The 7,768-nt window shown below is 39.9% G+C and overlaps 1 pseudogene; it reads left to right on the top strand.

Moving 5' to 3' along the window:
- Positions 1–277: 277 nt before the first annotated feature.
- Positions 278–395, top strand: LOC126429549 (5S ribosomal RNA; annotated as a pseudogene).
- The last annotated feature ends 7,373 nt before the right edge of the window (positions 396–7,768 follow it).

Here is a 7,768-nt window from a genome sequence, read left to right as displayed (position 1 = left end):
AGAAATGTATCACTTGGATTGCATCCTGATGCAGAAAAGGTTTAGGACCTGTAGCTGTCTGAAGAATGCCAAAGCTTACGAAGGAGCAGACATAAATTCAGCCAAAAACCGCATATTGGAAGAAATACAAGTGAAACTGAAGAATGTGTTGAGAGTTAAAAGAAAACAAAAATTAAGAATGGAGATACTCAAGGAGGTGGGTAAACCTTCAAATTTGGAATACAGGTTTATGAAAAATGGTAAGCAGCTAGAAATGAAGAATGTGTAAATGACAAATTCCAACGGCCTTGCCGTAGTGGTACCACCGGTTCCCGTCAGATCACCGAAGTTAAGCGCTGTCGGGCTGGGCTAGCACTTGGATGGGTGACCGTCCGCTCTGCCGAGCGCTGTTGGCAAACGGGGTTCACTCAGCCCTTGTGAGCAAAACTGAGGAGCTATCTGAGTGAGAAGCAGCGGCTCCGGTCACAAAAACTGACAACGGCCGGGAGAGTCATTTGCTGACCACATGCATCTGCATCCAGTGACGCCCCTTGGCTGAGAGGATGACACGGCAGCCGGTCGGTACCGTTGGAAAATAAAGAAGGTAAACAGAAATACGAGCAACTGAATACAAGAAGAGAAACAGAAAAAGCAAGGGAAAACCGGGTGGAAAAGAAATGTTAAGAAGTAGAGAAAATGGAGAGAACGTGAAAGAAAGAAGACTAACATGGAAATAAAAAGAGCAGACGTTACATTAGCTGAAGAACGATAGGAGGTTTCGAGCAGATGGCAAAAATATATAGAATGTCCATTTAAGGTGGAGCAAATATAAAGTGAAATCAAGTTTGAAGAGGAATATGTCACGGAAGATGGAAAGGGGTGCAGCATCTTGGAAGCCAAAGTAGAAAAGACGCTGAAGGAGATGAAGAATCAGAGTGCATCTGGAATCGATTACTTCCCAGCGGGAATGTTCAAGAGTTTCGGAAATATGTAAAGGAAGGAAATACTCCATGTCTCTAATGAGATAGACAATAAAGGGGAATGGCCTGGCAACTGTCTTGCAATGATAATGATACCAACTCACAAAATAAGAAATACAAGACAATTTGAGGAGCATTAGCCCGTCAGCCTGATTTGTCATGCTCCTGAAATAATAGTGAAAGTGCTGACTAGAAGGCTGTATGGATGGATGTATTACGGAGAAACACTTCGAATTTAGAAGAGGAAAATGAATAAATCAAGAATCATAGGAGAAAAGATATTATGAAAGACAGAGAAATTTACGCTTTTTTTTATTGATTTGGAAAAAGTTTGTATGTAAGAAGAGTTCACAGACAGCCTGTGTCATTCATGACACTGTCAATGACATCATCGATGATGTAATGGGATTTCCCCACCTCCACACCAACTCACACACCCACACCCATCCCCATACTTACCCTCACCACTGCCCCCTAAACTGACTACACCCAACACGCCCCCACACATATTGACCCCCAGCCTCTGCACCACCAAAGTCCTGACTACACCATATCTATTCCCCCACCTGTACCTCCACCACCATCACTACCACCACTGCCGCCACCACCACCACCACCACCACCACCGCCACCATCTGCAAGTTCACCCACACCCGTCTGACAAAGGCCAATTTCTTATGTATAAAACGGTGAGAATTCACAAGTTTGGTGGTACATTAAATTACTTGGGGAAAATTCAAAAAACAGTGTGTTTCCTATAGCGGGAGGGTTGTTATTGTCCTAAGTATGAATTGGCGGAAAATACAAGATGATATATAGTCATACTAACTGACTTGGAATACTGTCCATGGCTTTAAGATGAAACAATCCAAGACTTGGAATATGAGCACCAGCTTAACTACAATAGCAGCATGCAAGAGGGCTGACCTGGAATACAAGATGGCGATGAACATGGCGTCCAGGCCTTACTAGTGCATCGCTTTGGCGTCACAATCCATCTCAGACCTGTCGAGGTATTTATAGCAGTAAGGAATTCTGGTATACTGGCCCAGACTTGAGATACTGTGTCGGAATCCGAGATGGGTTATGTGGCATACAAATGATGATCGAAAATGGCGGCCAGCACATACAGGGACAGGCTCTATGTCGTCAGAATCTGAGTTCTGGATCACTGGCACTATAACGAGAGAGACAAATGATGTTCATGTAGCTCCCAGCCTGTCTGCTGAACTACTTAACATGTTTTCCCCAGCTACTGTTCGCTCACAGGTGTACGGTCACTGCATCTCTAGCTCTAAATTTGAATCTCTCCACATACATCTTTATTTAAACAAACATGGGGAGGAACGTATCTTCCAGACATGCCTCTCGTCTATTTTTATTCCCTAAGTTGAAGTCCAAGCTTCCATAGCAACACTTGATTTTTATTCAATCAAATACTTTTCAGGGAGAGATCACTTTCTGCAGTCGAAAATTCTGCCACAGCGCACGATTGACGATCTCAGAAGGTTGAGCAGAGTAGGACTGTCATCCACTGCGGTCTATGTGTATCCTAAGACATAAGAGTCTATCAATTTCAGCTCCGAGCAGAAATTGAAACCATACGCATACTACTAATTCCAAAACCTAACTGGAATAATGAGAAATGGAGTACAGAAGCGCCAATTCCGAGCAGTACTGCGGACACTTGTGCAATTTCTATCAAATCACAATAATAACTTGTTAAGGTACTATGTTTCTAAAATTCATCATCATAATAAATTGTGTGCAGAATGGACGGTGGTTATTTACCGACAGTAACGTTACCAACACCACAGAGCTGTAAAACACGCGAACTTATACGTATCAGACATGCAGAAATAGCAGTTGAGTAGAAAACACACAAATACATACTTGAAAGTCGAATCGTAATCATATTTTCTACGAGAACAGTGGTCAGTATCACGACTGTATACCACATTTCAAGACCAAAAACTGAACTACAATCGCCGTCTAGCATTTGTAATATACAGCTAACAGTCTCTAGCGCGCTCTCTCAGCACAAGAGGAAAGCTTTGTTTTTCCACAAACAAACTACAGTTATATGAATGACACGATTCAACGCAAGCGCAGACAGCCTGCAGTCAGTGGTCGGTGGCGGCCGACAGCGTCACCCCATACGCAGGGCTGTAGCCTAGCCGACTACAGCTGGTAGAATTTTCCGTCATGTCATGGAACTTATACTGTACATACTTTATGTCAGTCGCCCCCATTGTCTCACCTCTGATCACCAATCCTGACATACTGTCACAAACACTTCCCTCCATTCCTACACCTACACATGCTCCATACCCTTTATCAACGCAACTTTAAGCTACTCCCTCTCCCCACCAATGTGACCTGCCCCGATATTTATCCTTCCTACCAACTTTAATCGTTCCCCACCTGTCCTGCTCCACATCAGGATTTTCTCCCTTTCCCTCTCCATTCACCCCTTTCCTTTTCCCTTTAACCACTATCTTCCCCATACACTGTATTCCTCCTCACTCTATTTCTTCCCACCATCTGTATTCCTACTATCCACTTCACCTCCCACCTATCATCTCCACAATTTCCTCACCTAACAGACCCCTATCTCTTTACCCACACTCCTCATCGTTTATGGATCATATTATCTCCTTCCACAATACTGCTCATCCAGTGCAGGTCCTTCAGCTGTTAAGTGAAAGTGTAGTGCTCCAGTACTTTTTCATGGAAGAAAATCACCACTTGTGTTTTTTAAACTGCATATATTTTTCATCCTTTTAGCTGCAGTCGGGGGTGGGTGTGTAGCTGGGTGGGTGAGGGAGTGGGTGAGTGGATGGGTGGGAGGGTGTGTGAGTGTCTAGCGATTTGGGGTAGTGAGCAGAGGGATGTCTTGATGTCTGTGTACATGGAGTGGTTGGGGTGGGGGTGTGGGTGTGGGTTTGAGTAAGGCTGGGGGTTGTGGTGGGGGTGGGGAAATCATATACATCCTTCTGACAGAGTGCAGTGGAACAAGCTGGTGGATGTTTTGAAGAGGAAGGAGTAAATTGGAAGAAGAGATGGCTGATACATAAGCTATATTTTCAGTACAAAGTAAGAATAAGATTGGAAATTCAAAGTCAGAAGGAAGCAGCAATGGAAGGGGTGTTGGACAAGGTTGTTACCTATTCTCTTTGTTTTTCAAGATATACCTGGAAGAGATTATTGTAAAATGCGTATATGGAAAACCAGGACCATCTATTGGTGGGAAGAGAATAAAATGTATAAGATTTGCCGATGACCCAGTATTAGTGGCAGATGCTAAGAGATCTGAATAAAGCTTATGTGGAATAGTGGATATGGGATGAGAAATACTAAAGCAAAAACAAAGAGTATGTTGATCTGTAAAGGAAGGAGACTGGAAAATACGAAAAAAAGGACAAGTTATTACTAACCAAGTAAGAGCGTTTAAATATTTTCAAAATATGATCACTGAAGACATGAGGTGCCATCAGGAGGTGAAAATGCGCAATGCTGTAGCGAAAGAGGCATTCAGTAAAAAGAAGAGATTATTAGGTGGCAAATTAGATAAAGGTCTGAGGAAAAGGTTTGGCAGTTGTTTTGTCTGGAGTATGGTACTTTATAGAGCAGAAATAAGGACACTGAGATGAGAAGGCGAAAAAAGGATACAAGTATTTGAGATGTGGATGTAGAGGAGAATGGAGAGGATGAGCTAGATGGAAAGTACAAGTAACGAGAGAATGTCGCAAAGGGTTAGTGAGAGGAAATAACTACTGCAGGTTATAAGAGGGGGGAAGATAAACTGAACTGAACACTCTTTGATTTCGTCTATGGGAGGAGACTGACAGGAAGGAAAAGATACAAGATGATAGACGACATAAAGAAAAGCGGAAATTACGTTGGCCTGAAGTAAACAGTAGAAGACAGGAGAGGATGGAGCATGTGAAAACCAGCCTTTGGGCTGAACACTGATAATGATGATGACGCAGCGAGGTGTGTCGGCTGTGTGTACTAAGTTTCGAACCTAGTACACCCCTAAATCACCTCCAACGTGTGCCATCCCTGTTTAAGACGTATATGTGCCAGGGAAATAAAATATGAAACTGTGTCGTGTTATGAAAATGCAGTGAAGCGTAAAATGAAAGCCAGTACACTGTGAACACAACATATAAAATGCATGAAGAATAGCAGATGACAATGTTTGCTTTGGATAAACTCATCAACCTCTCTGGCGTAACAAACATATAACGCAGAGAAAACTGATTAACTCTCTTTCTGTCTCGCTGGACATACATACTTCCATATATACAGTAATCCTTGTTCCATAGATCATGAATACGACATTTCGTTATGATGTGGAACGTGTCACTTTAACATAAGTTTTCTCTATACATTTTTTTTTTTTTTACAGTTACTACTTCACATCTAAGGATTCATCTATTGAGTAGAAGGATCTGTCATTCAGAAATACTTTTAATTTGCTTTTAAATGTTGGTTGGCTATCTGTCAGACTTTAAATACTATTTGGCAAATATCAAAAGGCTTTTGTTGCAGCATAATTCACCCCTCTCTGTGCCAAAGTGAGATTTAATCCTGAATCGCAAATATCATCCTTTCTTCTAGTGTTGTTGCTATACACTTTGCTGTTATTTTTCAATTGCGATGAGATATTGGGTTATTAATGACAAATTTCATAAGTGAATATATGTATTGCGAAGGTACTGTGAATATTCCAAGTTCCTTAAATAAATGTCTGTAAAGTGACCTTATTTGGGCACCAGCTGTTATTCTGATTACACGCTTTTGTGCAATGAATACTTTCTCTCTTAATGGCGAATTGCCCCAAAATATGATGCCATATGAAAGCAGTGAATGAAAATAGGCATTGTAGGCTAATTTACTGATATGTTTATCACCAAAATTTGCAATAACCCTAATAGCATAAGTAGCTGAAAATAACCGTTTCAGCAGATCATCGATGTTTTCCTTCCAATTCAATTTCACATCAATGCACACACCCAGAAATTTTGAGTATTCTGCCTTAGCAACAGACTTACGTCCATAGTCTATATTTATGAATGGTGTTACGACATTTACTGTACAGAATTGTACAAACTGTGTTTTCTCAAAATTCAGTGAGAGTCCATTTGCAGAGAACCACTTAACAATTTTTCGAAAGGCGTTATTTGTAATTTCCTCAGCTGATTATTACTTCTTGGGTATGATTACTGTGCTTGTATCATCAGCAAAAGAATTAGCTTTGCATCTTCATGAATATAGAGTGGCAAGTCGTTAATATAAATTAAGAACTAAGACAGAACCCTATGGGGCACCATTCTTGATACCTCCCCAGTCAGAGGACTCTGCTGGTTTTGCAAGACTATCTGTACTGTTGACTTCAACCTTCTGAATTCTTCCAGTTAAGTTTAAATTAAACCATTTGTGCACTACCCCACTCAAACCACAATACTCAAACTTATCTAGAAGAATTTCATGATTCACACAAACAAAAGCCTTTGAGGGATCACAAAATATCCCAATAGGTGATGTTCAGTTATTTAATGCATTTCATATTTGATCAGTGAAAACATGTATGGCATTTTCTGTTGAACAGCCTTTCTGAAAACCAAATTGACGTTTTGTTAGTACTTCATTTTCACAAATATGTGAGGCTACTCTAGAATACATTACTTTTTCCAGAATTTTGGATAAAGCTGTCAGAAGTGAGATTGGGTGGTAGTTGTTAGCATAAGATCTATCCCCTTTTTTATGGAATGGTTTAACAATAGTGTATTTCAGTCTATCTGGAAAAATGCCCTGTTTCAGTGAGCTACTACATATATGGCTGAGAATCCTACTTATTTGTTGGGAACAAGCTTTTAGTACTCTGTTGGAAATGCCATCAATTCCATGTGAGCTTTTACTTTTGAGTGATTTTATTATTTTCCTAATTTAAGTAGGAAAGGTGGGTTGAATTTCAGTTTTATCAAATTGCATAGGTACTGCCTCTTCCATATAATGCCTTGCATTTTCTAATAAATAGCTGGATCCTATTTTCTCTATAACACTCAAAAATGATTATTAAAAATTTCTATTTCTGACTTCTTGTTAACAAACTTTTCATTGTGTTTGCTAGACAAACAGTCTTCCTGTGCTCTCAGTTGCCCTGTTACCCTTTTCACACTATTCCAAATTGTTTTAATTTTACTATCAGATGTGGTAATCTCAGACATAATGCACATATTCTGGACTTATTAATAAATTTTCTTAATACAGTGCAGTAGTTTTTATGATGTTTCACTGTTTTGAGATCATTACTCCTCCTAGCTATAAGATACATTCCCCTTTTCTGTTTACAAGGTATTTTTATCACTTTAGTAAACCATGGCTTTTCACACGATTTCTTACAATTACATTTCAGTGTTTCCTTAGGTAAACTGTTTACAAATATACTCACAAAAGTATCATGTAATAGGTTAAATTTTAAATTAGCATCATGTTCCCTGTACACCTCAACCCACACTTATTGATGCAAGCTTTCCCTAAAATTTTTAATTGCTAAATCCTAATGGAACACACTATTTAGAAGGACTTTTTTGCATTACTGTATGGGACTATATCATATATTGTAACTAGCTGTGCATCATGAGCAGACAGACCATTCTTAACAGGAAAAGTTTTTATTGATGAAATTTATCTTGATCTATGAAAACATTATGTATCAGTGCGCTGATTTCCTGTACCACCTGAGTAGGAAAATCAATAACTGAAATCAAATTGAAAGAACCAAGTAATATTTCAGGGTG

The sequence above is a fragment of the Schistocerca serialis genome, chromosome 1 (assembly GCF_023864345.2).
Source record: "Schistocerca serialis cubense isolate TAMUIC-IGC-003099 chromosome 1, iqSchSeri2.2, whole genome shotgun sequence".
Lineage (NCBI taxonomy): Eukaryota > Metazoa > Arthropoda > Insecta > Orthoptera > Acrididae > Schistocerca > Schistocerca serialis.
The sequence above is the reverse complement of the archived record's forward strand: the minus strand, read 5'-3'. Positions and strand labels throughout refer to the sequence as shown.